At 41.0% G+C, this 18,447-nt stretch overlaps 1 long non-coding RNA gene across 2 annotated transcripts; it reads left to right on the forward strand.

Moving 5' to 3' along the window:
* The first annotated feature begins 2,951 nt into the window (after positions 1-2,951).
* On the forward strand, positions 2,952-8,884 carry LOC107651980 (uncharacterized). 2 transcript variants are annotated; one of them, XR_001629406.2, is made up of 3 exons: positions 2,952-3,274; positions 5,043-5,115; positions 6,916-8,884. It is a non-coding gene; the product is annotated as an uncharacterized LOC107651980 (long non-coding RNA). The 2 variants fall into 2 exon arrangements; XR_008917156.1 differs by having other exon boundaries at positions 2,955-3,138.
* Positions 8,885-18,447: the final 9,563 nt, after the last annotated feature.

Consider the following 18,447-nt stretch of genomic DNA (forward strand, 5'->3'; position numbering starts at 1 on the left):
GTACACAGAGACTGAGGCACTGTGATACAATCGAACGTAATGGACTTCTCCATTAATGGCAATGCAATGTCCCTGAACAATCTGCAGGGATCTATGAGAAAAAAAACACTATTCTCAAGCAGAGGACAAACTGTGGGAGTAAAAACACAGAGGAAAAGCAACTACTTGACTACAGGAGTGGAGGGAATATGATTGAGGAGAGACTCTAAATGAACACCCTAATGCAAATACCAACAACATGGAAATGGGTTCAGAGCAAGGACACATGATACCCAGTGGAATCGCGTTTCGGCTAGGGGAGAGGTGCTGGGGTTGGGGGACGAAAAGACAATTATTTCTGTTTCCTATGAATAATGTATGAAAATCACCAAATAAAATAATGTTTAACAGTTAACAAAATAAAAAAAATCTCTCCCAGGTTCGTGCTGGGTGAGTCTCTTAACCTAATTTAACTTCCTAGTGCAATAAGATTTTCGATGTGCCCTATATAAGCTAGACATCTCCAAACCACCTAGGAGAATGATCATAAAGAAGGCTCCTGCTTCTCCATAGTGCTTACTTGTAGATACCCAGAAGCTTCTAATGCCACCTGGTCTAGATTGTGGGTGATAGTCACCACACTAGCATCAATGCCTAAAAAGAAGGTTAAAAGATAGACCTGTGTCTCAGTCATATCAGAAGCAGAAAGAGGGCAACAAGTCAGAGGTACACCATACTCAATCTTTTGATTCAGAACAGTGACAGGGTATTGCCTTGGGAATCAGTATCAGTGGATTTCTGTCATATTTCTTTCCTCCTGAACCTCTATCCCTCCACAGAGTCATCTGTTCTCCCTCCTTGCCAGAGCTAGAAATGGTCAACAACCCTGACCACTCTCCAGAAGGACTGCTTCTACCTCATCCCTCTCCCATATCTCCTCATGGGTGGGCTTTGGGTGTCACTTGGGTAGAACATGTCCAAATTGCTTGTCCTTCATGATTAAACAGAAGGAATTACTTCCAAAGATACTGATATAAAAGAGGCTGCCAACTATCTTAGGAGGGGTCCTGGGATGCTCCCAAAGTCCAGTGCCCATACCTAATCAATAGACAAAGCACATCTTCACAGAGGGAAAAAAAATAGGCTATTGGTTAACATTTATTAAGTACTATGTAGCAGTACTATGTAGTGGGGTGTATGGGGTGCACAGGGAGGGGTAATATCTCTGGTATGGAGGGCTTGTTGTGTCCTCCTAGGGCAGTTCTCCAGCCTCTGACCCTCACCTGACAGCCAGCTCTCACTTGTGGCTCCTAGTAGGTGCTAGCATGTGGCAGAGGCCACACCCCGGACAATGGCTTCCACAGGCCAGCTAAAACTTGTGAGGGTAGCCATCGGGTCGTTGACCCCTGGTGAACTAAGGCTTTGCTCACCCAGCAAGTAAAGACTGCTTCAGCTGAACAGACGGAAGAAACCAATAAGAAGGTTCAACAGCTGAGATGGCAACGCAGCAAAGCGCTGTAGAGTGTTTAGGGCTTGTTGGAGCACAAAGGACAACACGGCCATCCAATGCAGCTGAGGAAGTCTTCAGGTGTAATGATTTTTCATGCCAATGGACCCAGGCTTCTAATGCCGAGAGAGTGGGACTGTCTCTGTGCATCGACTTTTCCACTTAAATCTCCTTCACACACAAGTGTCTTTGTGCACACTCATCTATACACCATAGATGAAAACGCACAAAGACAATCGTCATCCTCGGTTACCGAGAGACTAATCCCATGTAGTAGTCACTATACCAGGCACTGGAGATATAAAGCCAAAAAGACAGTGCCTAACATCAAGGAGGCTACATTTAAGCAGGATAGAACACAAGTGAATAGAAACTATGGGCAAGAAGTAAAAAAGAACAGTCCAAGAAGTGAGAATTTAGGTGTTAGAAATTATGGTGTAAGAAATGTGTAACTGAAGAGACAATCTTCCAGAATTTTGAAAAATGGCTTTTGCCCTAGAAAAGAGGAAGAAAAGTTTCAGGCAGGCCGAATACCCATTCAGCTGAGAAAGGGGGAAAGGGAGTTTCTGCTTACCTCCAGTACTGATGGTGGCCATCAACTCTCTGTGGGTGTTGGGGTTCCTACAGGTGATGCAGAAGCAGGAATATTTTTGGTGGGTACCAGAATGAAGGAGAGGGAGGGGTGTTGGGATCATTCTTGTCAGATGGCTAAAGGCAATGATGAAGAACCCACTGTAGTCAAAGGTTCCAACTGGGCAGCTAGCACTTTTGTCACTCAAAGTTCCCTGTCACAAACTATGAGCCAGAGTTCACCTCTGATGCTGAAAGACAGTGCTGTGAGAGAGGGGTTAGCCTGGGAGTCTATCAAGAGACTCCTACTGAGCCCTCCTCAATATGCTCTCAGTCACTTTTCAACCCTACAGACCATTTCCTCCCATTCGCTTCCTCTGGAGGACCCCCTGGTGGACCTGGAGATGTCATCTGCTCAGAAGTGTGGATGGGCTTATAACAGACCCCCACACAGCCAGTATACAAGTCCTGGTGGGCCTTACCCCATCCAAAAGAAATGAGCTTGTTTTTGATCATCTAGAAACTGAGGGAAAGACTTGCAAAGAGAAATCAATGAAGGCAAAGTGAAAATGTTGCCCACATGGGAAGCCCTGTGGGAAGTGGCCCAGACGCAAGGATCACACTGCAAATACCTAGGAGACGGAGAGCTCCGGAAAGCAGCACACAGAACCTGAGGAGGCATGAAGGTTGGTCCTGCAGAACAAGCTAAGATGACTCTTCCTGGCCTGAAGCACGTACATCTCAAGCACTGGCCTCTGTCAGCTCCAGCAGCAGCTTGGCGCCTCCAGCATCAGTGTCCTGCAGGAGCCTGGCGGGAAGGTAGCACGAGCGCCTGCTGCCCCGCTCACTCCAGCCATCTTGGCTGCTGGTGATTCGGGCTCGCGCTCTACAGTTCGCTGCCGGTAAGAAGGCTTCCAGTGGGCTGAGCCTTTGAATCGGTTCAAAAGCATGCTGGGTATCCGGTCCCCTGCCGTCCCCTCTGCCTCGTCATTGTCGTCATTATCATCGCCATTGCTGTCCAGCTCTGGCCAGAGCATGAACAGCCCGGAAGGCTGGGACTCTTCAGCGCCTCAGATGTACAGGTGGTTCCCCAGCATGGCTGCAGCTGACCGCTGTTCTCTCCAATCCCTTCATTTCCCCTTTTTTTCTTTAATACTTAGAAATTTGCGTTCACTCAGCTCGCAGGGATACAGCAGATGCCTTCAGGATCTTTCAGCGGTGGGTAGGCAAATGGCTTCTGATGAGACTGTCAGAGCACTGCGGGACATGGTGACGCTGTCTTACTTGTTGCTTTCCTGGGATACAGCTTCTCCCCAGAGTGTCTGAGTCAAGCTGTCCAGAGTACCACCACGATGCACCTCCTCTAGCATCACCTGGCCCCTCCTGAAGGCAAATGTTTCATTAAGAATCTTGTCAAGTGGTGAAGAAAAAGCCAGAAGTCCTCATCCACAGGATGGAAGAGGGTTTCCTGGACAGCCTCTTCATTGGCACAGCTGTGGATAATCATGTCCCAGCAAGGCTGGCACCCTCCATTCTGGGACATGGTAGCCAGTAGTGCTCAAGAGGTAACTCTACCTGCAGGACTTCCCAGTACAGGAGCTCCACCTGAAAGAGCAGGGAGGAGTCTCTCAGGTACTTGTCCAAAACTAATCTCAGGTACTTTCAGCCTCCTGGGAAAACCCCAAATAGGACACAACTTTGCAAAGTTTCCTGTGCCCATGTCCTGGCTTAGCAATAGGGAATGGGTACTTTTCTCGACTAAATATGACCATCTTCTTGATGGAACCGTGACAGTCACACCTGAGGTGGTAGACAGAGTCATCCAGCCTGGGCTGAAGCAATAACATCATACTATTGGTCAGGGTGACTATTTCTGAACTTCTGCTTTTCCCCAGGTAGTGACCACATGGCTCTAGTTTTGTTGACAGCTGATAACTCACAGCCCTGGTCTGGCAACTAGAATCTGGAGGACTCCATGGGGGGGTGGAACAAGTCACCTGAAGTACTCACTTATGCCTGACTCTGTCAAGGTCCCAACCTGCTCTGTTGGCTACACTAAGGGTGGCTTTGGGGGGAAAGAAGGACACAAAACCCAAGAATAATACCACAAATATTCATGAGATGAAGAACTCCTAGAAAAAGTAAACAGGGAATGGGTGCACATGTAGGTTTGTCCAGGAGAGGAAGCAGAGGGGAGATTCTTACAGACCAGAAGCACTAACACTGGTAGAGGGCAGGAGGGGCTCCCTCCTGGAGATATAGTTCCATCATGCCAGGATAGGTGTACAGTGGTGGTGCTGAGACTCAGGTTCCTGCTGATGCCTCTCAAAAAGGAAAGTCAGTCGATCTCTTATTTAGCATACATTTATTGAGCATTTATTGCACATCAGGCAGAGAGTCTTTTCACATAAAAAGCAACATGTAAAGGTGTAAGGTCTCCCAGAAGTTAATCTTTGGTATCCCCTTCCCTTTTTCAACTGCCTCAAAGGTTTCCACTTGCCACAGTCCAATTTTACTACATACCTAAAGCATCTGACCATGATAAGGAAACGAAGGGTCATTTCAGTCCCAAGGATGACAAGGCTACTCTCAAGAAGATTGTGGGAAACTAAAGTGACTATGAAAATCAGTCTCCCCAGAAGACAGAAACAGAGACCATGATGGGCAATTGCTAGAGAATGGAATGTCTTCATGTTAAATACATATGATTCCTTTTCATCTTAAAGCAGAAATGAATCAACCTCCCTGACTCAAACATGACTCTGATCTTCCAGAGAAGAAAAAGAGTTCATGAAGGACCATGGACTGAACTAAAAACAGTACCTGGTTTTTTTTTTTTCCTTTTTTAGGAAGATGGGTATACTTTGCATCCATGTTGGGGGAACAAAGGAGAAGAAGAGGGCTATGGGAAAATGGGACCTTATTTCAAGATAGCCCAGCTGAGATAGGTTCATTCCTTTTATATGGGCTTTCATTGTATTGGCAGGATCCACTGTGTGTGTTGTCATGGAAATGGAATCTTTGCTAGTAGAGATGGAGTCAGATGAAGACAGCAAATGGTGAGCTGATGACTTCCTCTGAAGGAAATAACCCTAGTATGAAAAGACTTACTTGGACTTGTTTCAGAATGTCTAGTAGTGTTAGATTCCCACCTGGTTGTTGTGCCTTCTCTAATGGCTGCCATGTGGGAAAAGGGAAAAAGGTCCCTTTGGGGCTAGTGTCTAAGGAAGGATTAGAGTCTAGCATGCCCTTGGACTCAACTGTTGTGGATCCATGTGGGAGAGAGCTAGTGCCCATAGATACTCTTGAAGAAACGTTGGTTGGAGTAGGAGGGAGGGTTGTTCCAGAAAAGAAATAGTTGTCCGAGTTGTCTCTGGACATTGTTTCCCTGCAGCAGAATTCACAGGTAGGACTGATCAGAGCCTAGGCCATAAGAGGTCCCTCCTAGTGTCTTTAAACTGGGAGGTACCAAATCTGAGTATCCAACCTCAAAAAGACTGGTTGGCCATGTCCTCTGAGTTATCCAGGGATAGACCCCTGGGAACTGCTATCTTTGTGTACTTGCTGGACAATCCTGTGCCTAAAAGAGATGATTTGAGGTAGAGCTAAGATGGAATAGAAGCAGGGAAAGCTCCAATTGCTCTGAAAATCCTCTCCAACCACTCTAAAATAACATTTCAAAATGAATTTTGGAGTAATTGAACCAACACGGGCACAGAGTGCAGTAACTTTCCTGCAGAAAATAACTTGGAAGGTAGACAGGGGATCTCTTTCACGGTGGTGAGAGGAGAATGCAGCTGGCAGCAAAGCTGTACCAAAGAGTAAAGGCACAAGGCAATAGCAACCCTTGCCAACTGCCCACCTACTGCTTTAGGTCTAGTCATAGTCAATTTTGGTACCCTGAGTCCCTGCCTAAGCCGATTAACAGTACACCCCTTGCCTAAACCACGAAATCCCAAGCCCTAGCTCAAGCCTGTAATGAGGCCCCATACCCTAATGCAAAGCAATCCATGGAGTTGCTGGCCAGTGCAACTCTAAGAGGAGGCTAGAACTCTTGGCAAAGACTGCAGTGAGGCACCAAACCCCAGTGTAAGGTAGACCACAAAGGACATGCCTTATATAGACCCAGAGTGTAATGAGGCCCCAAGCCCCAGTGCAAAAGAGTTCACAGTGCAACTAGCTCATGTTAGCCCTTGAAACTTCTTCCTGTTTTAATAAATATTATAAAAATGACAATTGTATCTAAATTAATGTACTTATTCAGTGACACACAATTCAAACTATCAAAGATATATTTTCTAGAAGTAGAAAAATTATCAAAATTCTCCCGGAAGAACAATAGAGTAAGAATTTAATGAAGGGAATAAATGGCAAAATGAAGGAATATGGCCTAGCAGTACCAAATCTCAAACTGACCTATAAAGCTGAATCATCAAAACAATATAGTCCTGGCTAAAAAGTGACAAGATTCAAGCTTTGGGGATAAGAACTCAATGTTGAATAAAAACTGCTGTGTAAACTGTGTAAACTGTTAAAACAGTGTGGCACAAATGAGGTAGAGACCAATACCTCATACCTTATGCCAAGATAAAGTCAAAATGGGTATATGGTTTAGAACTAAAGAGTGATGCTATAATAAACAAGGGAGGGTGGAATGGTTTCTTGATGGGTCTGTGCAAAAGGAAATAATTTATGACCAAACAAGAGATAGAAAACATTACAAAATAGAAAATGAATAATTTTGATTTCATTAATTTTTGTGTACATGAATCCCATATAACCAAGACTAGAAGGGAAACAATAAAAAGGCGGGAGGGTATAAAATTTCTCTAATAAAGATCTTTTTCTCAAACTTGTAGATAACTAAGTCAACTTTGTAAGACTACAAGCCATTCGCCAATTGACAAATGGTCAAAGGATGTAAACTAGCAGTTTTCAGATGAAGGAATTAAAGGTATAAATAATTTTATTTAAAAATCTAAATTAATCTTCATTAGACTTATACAGATTTGGGGAAAGTGGGGTCAAAGAAAGGAAAAGGGAGGGGGGAACCATCAATAACACTAAGATTTACTTAAAGAAATGGGGGGGGACTTAATAGAATAATCTTTCCCATATAAAGATACACATGGGAAGGGGAGGGCAAGAATTCTCATATGAGAAGGAGAGGAAGTGAGCGTGAAGTGGAATTACTTAAACCTTACTCTCAATGAAATCAAATCAGAGAGGGAAGAACATCTAGATGCAGTGGGATCCTGAATTCTATCTTATCCAACAGGGCAAGAAAGAAAGGAAAATTAAGGAGGGGAAGGGGGAAGGGAGTATAAAAAGGGAGGGAAGGAGAGGGGGGAGGGGAAGGGAGCATGAAAAGGGAGGGGCTAGAAAGGGAAGCATCTCAAGGTAGGGGACTAGGTGGACTGACCTAAAGTAAATCACTGGTTCAAAAGTATATAGCTAAAGAAGAAAGGTCAGAACTAGGGGAAGATATCAAAATGCCAGTGAATCCACAAATGACAATCATAACTTTGAACGTGAATGGGATGAACTCACTCATAAAATGTAGACAAATAGCAGATTGGATTAGAACCCAAAACCCTACCATTTGTTGTCTTCAAGAAACATATATGAGGCTGGTTGACACTCACAAGGTAAGAATTAAAGGTTGGAGTAAGACCTTTTGGGCCTCAACTGACAGAAAGAAGGCAGGAGTTGCAATCATGATATCTGAAAAAGCCAAAGCAAAAATAGACCTGATCAAAAGGGATAGGTAAGGAAAATATATTCTGTTAAAAGGGAGCATAGACAATGAGGAAATATCACTAATCAACATGTAGGCACCAAATGGTATAGCATCTAAATTTTTAATAGAAAAACTAGGAGAATTGAAGGAGGAAATAGACAGTAAAACCATATTAGTGGGAGACTTGAACCAACCACTATCAAATTTAGATAAATCAAACCAAAAAATAAACAAGAAAGAGGTAAAAGATGTGAATGAAATCTTAGAAAAAACAGAGTTAATAGACATATGGAGAAAAATGAATAGGGACAAAAAGGAATACACCTTTTCAGCACAACATGGCACATTCACAAAAATAGATCATCACTAGGTCACAGAAACATGGCACTCAAATGCAGAAAAGGAAAAACAATAAATGCAGGCTTTTCAGATCACAAGGCAATAAAAATATTAATCAGTAAGGGTACATGGAGAGCCAAATCAAAAATTATTTGGAAATTAAATAATATGATACTCCAAAATCTGTTAATTAGAGAAGAAATCATAGAAAGAATTAATAATTTCATTGGGGAAAATAACAACGGTGAGACATCCTTTCAAACCTTATGGGATACAGCCAAGACAGTACTTAGAGGAAAATTCATATCACTAACTGCATATATTAACAAATTATGGAGGACAGAGATCAAGGAATTGGAAATGCAAATCAAAAAACTTGAGAATGAACAAATTAAAAACCTCCAGCAGAAAACCAAACTAGAGATCATAAAAATTAAGGGAGAAATTAATAAAATAGAAAGTGGCAAAACTATTGAGCTAATAAACAAGACTAGAAGCTGGTACTTTGAAAAAACAGACAAAATAGACAAAGTACTGTTCAATCTAATTTTAAAAAGGAAAGAAAGGCAAATTAACAGCATCAAGGATGAAAAGGGGGATCTCACCTCCAATGAAGAGGAAATTAAGGCAATCATTAAAAACTACTTTGCCCAACTATATGGCAATAAATATACCAACCTAGGTGATATGGATGAATATTTACAAAAATATAAATTGCCTAGACTAACAGAAGAAGAAATAGATTTCTTAAATAATCCCATAGCAGAAAAAGTAATCCAACAGGTCATCAAAGAACTTCCTAAGAAAAAATCCCCAGGGCCTGGCGGATTCACCAGTGAATTCTATCAAACATTCAAAGAACAGCTAACTCCAATACTATACAAACTATTTGACATAATAAGCAAAGAGGGAGTTCTACCAAACTCCTTTCATGACACTAACATAGTACTAATTCCAAAGCCAGGCAGGCCAAAAACAGAGAAATAAAATTATAGACCAATCTCCCTAATAAATACAGATGCCAAAATCTTAAAAAGGATACTAGCAAAATGTGTCCAGCAAGTGATCAGAAGGGTCATCCACCATGATCAAGTAGGATTTATACCAGGGATGCAGGGCTGGTTCAATATTAGGAAAACTATCCACATAATTGACCACATCAACAAGCAAACCAACAAGAACCACATGATTATCTCAATAGATGCAGAAAAAGCCTTTGATAAAATACAACATCTATTCCTACTAAAACCATTAGAAAGCATAGGAATAGAAGGGTCATTTCTAAAAATAATAAACAGTATATATCTAAAACCATCAACAAATATCATCTGCAATGGGGATAAACTAGATTCATTCCCATTAAGATCAGGAGTGAAACAAGGATAGCCATTATCACCTCTATTATTTGACATTGTATTAGAAACACTAGCAGTAGCAATTAGAGAAGAAAAAGAAATTGAAGGCATCAAAATAGGCAAGGAGGAGACCAAATTATCACTCTTTGCAGATGACATGATGGTCTAGTTAAAGAATCCTAGAGATTCAATCAAAAAGCTAATCGAAATAATCAACAACTTTAGCAAAGTTGCAGGATACAAAATAAACCCACATAAGTCATCAGCATTTCTATATAATTCCAACATAGCTCAGCAGCAAGAACTAGAATAAGAAATCCCATTCAAAATTACCTTAGATAAAATAAAATACTTAGGAATGTATCTCCCAAGACAAACACAGGAACTTTATGAACACAACTACAAAACACTTTCCACACAACTAAAACTAGACTTGAACAATTGGAAGAACATTAACTGCTCATGGGTAGGATGAGCCAATATAATAAAAATGACCATCCTACCCAAACTCATCTATCTATTTAATGCCATACCCATAGAACTTAGAAAAAAAATTTTTAATGGTTTAGAAAAATCCATAACAAAGTTCATTTGGAAGAACAAAAGATCAAGGATATCCAGGGAAATCATGAAAAAAATACAAAGGAAGGGGGCCTTGCAGTCCCAAATCTCACACTATATTATAAAGCAGGGGTCACCAAAACAATCTGGTACTGGCTAAGAGACACAAAGGAGGATCAGTGGAATAGACCGGGGGCAAGCGACCTCAGCAAGACAGTATATGACAAACCCAAAGATCCCAGCTTTTGGGACAAAAATCCACTATGTCATAAAAACTGCTGGGAAAATTAGAGGACAGTGTGGGAAAGATTAGGTTTAGATCAACACCTCACACCCTACACCAAGATAAATTCAAAATGGGTGTATGACTTGAACATAAAGAAGGAAACTATAAGAAAATTAGGCGAAAACAGAATAGCATACATGTCAGACCTTTGGGAAGGGAAAGACTTCAAAACCAAGCAAGACTTAGAAAGAGTTACAAAATGCAAAATAAATAATCTGGAATACATCAAGTTAAAAAGTTTTTGTACAAACAAAACCAAAGTAACCAAAATCAGAAGGGTAACAACAAATTGGGAAACAATCTTCATAAAATCCTCTGACAAAGGTTTAATTACTCAAATTTACAAAGACCTAAACCAATTGTACAAAAAATCAAGCCATTCTCCACTTGATAAATGGGCAAGGGACATGAACAGGAAGTTGTCAGCCAAGAAAATCAAAACTATTAATAAGCACATGAAAAAGTGCTCTACATCTCTTATAATCAGAGAGATTCAAATCAAAACAACTCTGAGGTATCACCTCACACCTAGCAGATTGCCTACCATGACAGCTATGAAAAGTAATGAATACTGGAGGGGATGTGGCAAAGTGGGGACACTAATTCATTGCTGGTGGAGTTGTGAATTGATCCAGCCATTCTGGAGGGCAATTTGGAACTATACTCAAATTGCAGTAAAAGACTGTCTGCCCTTTGATCCAGCCATAGCACCCCAAAGAGAAAATAAGGAAAAAGACTTGTACAAGAATATTCATAGCTGCACTCTTTGTGGTGGCTAAATTGGAAAATGAGGGGATGCCCATCAATTGGGGAATGGCTGAACAAATTGTGGTATATGTTGGTGATGGAATACTATTGTGCTAAAAGGAATAATAAAGTAGAGGAATTCCATGGAGACTGGAACAATCTCCAGGAAGTGATGCAGAGCAAAAGGAGCAGAATCAGGAAAACATTGTACACAGAGACTGATACACTTTGGTACAATCGAAGGTGATGGACTTCTCCATTAGGGTCAATGCAATGTCCCTGAACAATCTGCAGGGATCTAAAAAATACTACCCACAAGCAGAGGATAAACTGTGGGAGTAAAAACACCGATGAACAGCAACTGCTTGACTACTGGGGTTGAGGGGATATGACTGAGGAGAGACTCTAAATGAACACTCTAATGCAAATACCAACAACAGGGAAATGGGTTCGAGTCAAGAACACATGTGATAACCAGTGGAATCGTTTGCCGGCTATGGGAGAGTGAATGGTGGTGGGAGCGGGGGCGGGGAGGAAAAGAAAACAATCTTTGTTTCCAGTGAATAATGTTTGGAAATGACCAAATAAAATAATGTTTAAAATTTTTAAAAATCGTGGAAAAAGAGACACACAGAAACAGTCCCTTGGAGTTGGAGTGAAGGCAGACACTTGAGGAGAGACTGAAGATAGGCAGTCAGACTTGGAGTGAAGGCACTTGGCTGTGGACCTGGACCGGTGGAGGAGCTTGTGCAGAAGGCTTCAGACTACTTTCCTTTTAGACAGTCACTGTGGTGAATGTCTAGGCTGACATCCTTCCTTGTCCTTCCTGGAGGTATGAACCTCCATGAAAGGCCCATTGTCTTAAGACTCCTTGCCCCTGACTGGTGCCTTAGAATTTCTAACTGGTTCAGAGGAAACTGGAGCTCTAGCTCTCTCTCTCTCCTTTGGTCTCTGTCTCTGTCTCTCACTCTCTCCTCTCTCTCTCTCTCTCTCTCTCTCTCTCTCTCTCTCTCTCTCTCTCTCTCTCTCTCTCTCTCTCTCTCTCTCTCTCTCTCTCTCTCTCTCTCTCCTTCTGTCTCTCTGTCTCTCACTCTCTTTCTCTCTCCCCTTTTCTCTCCTCCTTAATATCTTACTTCTATTGTAAAAATATACTACCATAAAATACATTTTACTTTACTAATTCATTTTGGGATTTTGAAATTAAATCCCTGGTGACCACCAATTTAATATTCAGTTTAAATATAACACCCCTTTCTGTTCTTTTTCCTTTCCCTCTCACTTCACCGGAGTCTTGCTTTTTATCTCCCCCTTACTTTCCCCTCTCTCCTATTATCATCCCTCTTCCCTTATCAGAGTCCCCTCCCATACTTTTCTATACAATAACATATGATTCTGTACCCTGACAAGTATGGTAGTTATTCCCTCTCTGAGCCAGTTATGATGAGAGGAAAGTTTAAGCATTGCAAATCATCACCCTTATCCTCCCTTCTAATGTGCATTGGTTGGAGAGGATTCTCATGGTAGCTTTGAGCTTTCTTGCTTCTACTCTGCCATCTTGGCTCTGGACCCAGAAATTGCAAATTATTTTTAACAACATTGAATAGAGGCAGCTAAATGAATCAGTGGATAGAGAGCCAGGTCTTGAGATGGAAAAGTCTTGGGCTCAGGTCTGTCCTCAGAAACATCCTTGCTGTGACTCCCCATAAATCATATAATCCCAAATGATTAGCCTCTTCCTCCCCCCTTACAGCTCTTTTTCCTTGGAGGTGATACTTAGATTCAAGTTTAAGACAAAAGATAAGGGACTTTAAAAAATAAAAGCAAAAGCATTGAATAGAATAGGAAACTGAGATGTCTCTGTTTTTGCACCTAAAATACAATAACCCAGAAAATCCCAAATGAAAGAAAATACAGGAAAGTAGATAGGGGCCGGGTTTATTTTCTGTGTTTGGTGTAATAAAAGGGTATTGAGAAGTAATGATTCTTTGAGAGAATATTAAGGTCAGAATCAGAATGGAAATTTAGCAGGAGGAGGGGAAAGTAGCATGGGGATAGAGGAAAAGGCTGGGGATTCTGTTGTGCTCCTCATCATTGAGTAGACTGGCTCTTTCAAGGGAGGAGGAAAAGCCCAGCTTAGTGAAATGCTCTTTTGGCATCCCAGTAAACCTTCTCTTGGTCTCTGAATGAGCTTCTGAGGTTTCTCTTGTGTGTGTACAGGCAACTCACTCCAGTTTGTGAGCCATTCTTCATATAACATATAACAATCATAAATTTATGAGCAAGCATTTTCACATATGTGCCATTTTTAATACCCTACCCATTCTTTGGCTCTTGTTTGCCACATATATCCTTATACAGATCAAAAATGTAATTAAAATATCAACCAACAATCCCAGAACTCATATGAGGTAACTTTATCAATTAAATATTACACTACTCATTTAATCATTCTGGACCTGGAATGTTTGTAGTAAGATTCCACAGCTGCAAACAACCTTTTTTTGGTCAGACAGGGCTGGCAATATTTGCTTGCTTGAGCACCTTAAATCCTCCGTTCCTACAATTAAGATATACTCATCTTTAAGTTCTATCACACAGCGGTTGTTAACTCTTTGAAGCTCCTATGTCAGTTCATAATTTTATAAGCACTTCTTTCTCCTTCCTGGGTGCAAGGAAGGGGTTAATAGCTTCTGAGCAATTTTATCGCAAGGCTGCTGGCCTTGACTTAGATTTTATTACTTAGCAACCCTGGCCCATCCGTCTTTAACCAGTGACTAGCTTACTGCAATTTAAAATTTTGAATTTATCAACCCTCTTTCATAATAATTTACTCTTAGCAAATTTTAGTTTGAACTCCACAACTTCCAAATAACTTTGATTAAGTTCTTTAGCAATCTTTCAATGTGTAACCAAACTGAAGTACAAAGCATTTAGATCCTCCATTTTAGTTGTCTTTTAGCTCAAAATATTGCTACATACTTGATTAAATTCCAATTTATAATTTGTTGTATCATAATATCAACTAGTATCTCTATTCATTACTCTCATTGAAAGGGAGCACTTCATAAAATGAATCCAGACACCCCAAAATCCAATTATTAACTTATATAGTTAGGTTATAAGAAATGAAGTTATTTCCTCTCACATGTACTTAATCACCTTTCCCTAGTTAGCGACGTTACCTGGCATTCCAGCCTGATCTCTCTGATATATCTGGAACTAGACTGTATTTAATCCTCATGACAAGCCCTCTCGATTACAGGGCTGGTTGAACTTGTCTTGTTAAAGGCATACAGGATGTATGTCATATACCCTTAACCTATTTAGGTGGAAAACTTAATCCTCTTCATATTATAATGCATACATATTTAGCATTCATTCAGCATTACCAATTTCCAGCATTTGGCATCTGAATACATACATGAATTTCTAGATGACAAATTCCTTCCTATGCATTTTGCACGTTTAAAAACAATTCATATGACATTGATCAGTTAAAAATTTCCCCTTTTGTAAGATATCAATTTTTACTGGCTTCCTGTAGGATTTTTTCTTTTGTTTGATAGCTTTGGAATTTGGCAATTACATTCCTGGGAGTTGTCTTTTTCCAAAGCTATCAAACAAAAGAAAAAATCCTACAGGAAGCCAGAAAAAGACAATTTAGATATAAAGGAATGCCAATCAGGGTCACACAAGACCTTGCAAGTTCTACTCTGAATGATCGTAAGGCATGGAACATGATCTTCAGAAAGGCAAGAGAGCTGGGTCTCCAACCAAGAATCAGCTACCCAGCAAAACTGACTATATACTTCCAAGGGAAAGTATGGGCATTCAACAAAATAGAAGACTTCCAACTTTTTGCAAAGAAAAGACCAGAGCTCTGTGGAAAGTTTGATACCGAAAATCAAAGAGCAAGGAATACCTGAAAAGGTAAATATTAAGGAAAGGGGAAAATGTTATCTTCTTCTTTTACTCAAACTCTCTTCTATAAGGTCTACATTTATATCAACCTATGTATACTAACATGTGGGGGAAAAAATGTAATGTATAAATAGGGGGTAAAGAAAGACCAAATAGAATAATCATTCTCACACAAAGATTCACATGGGAAGGGGAGGGGAAGAAAACTCCTATAAGAAGGAGAGGATGGTTAAGATGGCGGCTTAGAGAAAGCTGAAGTTCAGATCTCCAGAAAACCCTTCCCGACCGATCTCAAACTAGAAGCTCCTAAGGCGCCGAAATTCAAAACGATCAACAGCACAGACCCTGGGAACCCTCCTCCTGGACCTGGACCCGGTTCAAAAGGTACGGCTCCCCTTAAAAGCCAGAACCCGAGATCCCTCGGACCTCAGGGGTAGGAGCGCAGAGTCCAAGGCTCCCGGAAGCGGCAGCCGCGCCGGGCTCAGAGAGCAGGGTCTAAGGAACAACAACCCTCAGGGTCTTCTACCCAAGTCCCAGTCCAGGTGAAAGTTACTGCCTGGGGCTTCCGCTGCAGAGAGCTGGTCAAAACAACAGCAACCCTCAGGGCGGGCAAGACAGCCTCACGGGCTGGATCCTGCTATCCAAGTCTCAGTGAAAGTCTGTGCTCTCGGAGCTTGGGGAAGCGGCAGCCCATCCCCCCGCAGGCCGACGAAACAGCCTCACGGCCAGGGATTCTGAAGGCAACTTCCGGAAATCGAGCCAGGGGGAGAGTGTGGCCTCGTGGTCCGACCCTTCCATTCCAGTTCCAGTGAGGCATATTCAGTTTAACCCAGGGAACGCTCATAGAACCAACATCTGCCCAGGACTAAAGCCTCTAATCACCAGACAAAGACAAGAAAAGCCAATCCTCCACGTTCAGAGATGACAAACTCCACAGAAGCACAGAAGCCCCAAAATACCAAGAAAAATAAGAAGAAAGGGGCGACTCTGGACACATTCTATGGAGCCAAAATACAAAATACAGAGCAGATAGAAGAAGATATACAAGAAAATTCTCCAAAATCTTCCAAAGGAAATAGAAACTCTCCACAAACACATGAAGAATTTGAATCAGAAAGGACCAAAAAGATGGAAGCCCTCTGGGAGGAAAAGTGGGAAATGATGCAAAAGAAATTCACGCATCTACAAAACCAGTTTGACCAAACTGTAAAAGAAAACCAGGCTTTAAAGCAAGAACTAATAAAGCAAAGCCAAAACACCAAGAAATTAGAAGAGAACATAAAATATCTCACCGACAAGGTGATAGATCTGGAAAACAGGGGGAGAAGAGAAAATTTAAGAATAATTGGACTCCCAGAAAAGCCAGAAATAAACACCAAACTGGACATGGTGATACAAGATATAATCAAAGAAAATTGCCCAGAGATTCTAGAACAAGGGGGCAATACATCCACTGACAGAGCTCACAGAACACCTTCTACACTAAACCCCCAAAAGACAACTCCCAGGAATGTAATTGCCAAATTCCAAAGCTATCAAACAAAAGAAAAAATCCTACAGGAAGCCAGAAAAAGACAATTTAGATATAAAGGAATGCCAATCAGGGTCACACAAGACCTTGCAAGTTCTACGCTGAATGATCGTAAGGCATGGAACATGATCTTCAGAAAGGCAAGAGAGCTGGGTCTCCAACCAAGAATCAGCTACCCAGCAAAACTGACTATATATTTCCAAGGGAAAGTATGGGCATTCAAAAAAATAGAAGACTTCCAACTTTTTGCAAAGAAAAGACCAGAGCTCTGTGGAAAGTTTGATACCGAAAATCAAAGAGCAAGGAATACCTGAAAAGGTAAATATTAAGGAAAGGGGAAAAATGTTATCTTCTTTTACTCAAACTCTCTTCTATAAGGACTACATTTATATCAACCTATGTATACTAATATGTGGGGAAAATGTAATGTATAAATAGGGGGTAAAGAAAGACCAAATAGAATAATGGTTCTCACACAAAGATTCACAGGGGAAGGGAAGGGGAAGAAAACTCCTATAAGAAGGAGAGGAAGAGAGGGGGGGGGGGTTTACTTAAACCTCAATCTCAGGGAAATCAACTCTGAGAGGGAAAAACATCCAGATCCATTGGGATCTTGAATTCTATCTTACCCAACAAGGGTAAGGAGAAGGGAAAACCAAGGGGGGGAGGGGGAGAGGGAGAACAAAAAGGGAGGGAAAGAGAGGGGGGAGGGGGAGGGAACAAAAAGGGAGGGACTAAAAAGGGAAACATCAAAGGAGGGGACAAGGGGGACTGATTCAAAGTAAATCACTGGACTAAAAGGTAGAGCCGAAGAAGAAAAGGTTAGAATTAGGGAAGGCAATCAAAATGCCAGGGAGTCCACAAATGACAATCATAACTTTGAACGTGAATGGGATGAACTCACCCATAAAACGTAGACGAATAGCTGAATGGATTAGAATCCAAAACCCTACCATATGTTGTCTTCAAGAAACACACATGAGGCGGGTTGACACCCACAAGGTCAGAATTAAAGGATGGAGTAAGACCTTCTGGGCCTCAACTGATAGAAAGAAGGCAGGAGTGGTAATCATGATATCTGATAAAGCCAATGCAAAAATAGACCTGATCAAAAGGGATAGGGAAGGTAATTATATTTTGTTAAAAGGGACTCTAGACAATGAGGAAATATCATTAATCAACATGTATGCACCAAATAATATAGCACCCAAATTTCTAATGGAGAAACTAGGCGAATTGAAGGAAGAAATAGACAATAAAACCATACTAGTGGGAGACTTAAACCAACCATTATCAAATTTAGATAAATCAAATCAAAAAATAAATAAGAAAGAGGTAAAAGAAGTGAATGAAATCTTAGAAAAATTAGAATTAATAGACATATGGAGAAAAATAAATAGGGATAAAAAGGAATACACCTTCTTCTCAGCACCACATGGCACATTCACAAAAATTGACCATACATTAGGTCACAGAAACATAGCACACAAATGCAAAAAAGCAGAAATAATGAATGCAGCCTTCTCAGATCACAAGGCAATAAAAATAATGATTAGTAATGGTACATGGAAAACCAAATCTAAAACCAATTGGAAATTAAACAATATGATACTCCAAAACCGTTTAGCTAAAGAAGAAATCATAGAAACAATTAATAATTTCATCAAGGAAAATGACAATGGCGAAACATCCTTTCAAACCTTTTGGGATGCAGCCAAAGCGGTAATCAGAGGCAAATTCATATCCCTGAAAGCTCATATTAACAAACAAGGGAGAGCAGAGATCAATCAATTGGAAATGGAATTGAAAAAACTCGAAAGCGATCAAATTAAAAACCCCCAGCAGAAAACCAAATTTGAAATCCTAAAAATTAAGGGAGAAATTAATAAAATCGAAAGTGATAGAACTATT

This window comes from Monodelphis domestica, chromosome 3 (genome assembly GCF_027887165.1).
Source record: "Monodelphis domestica isolate mMonDom1 chromosome 3, mMonDom1.pri, whole genome shotgun sequence".
NCBI lineage: Eukaryota > Metazoa > Chordata > Mammalia > Didelphimorphia > Didelphidae > Monodelphis > Monodelphis domestica.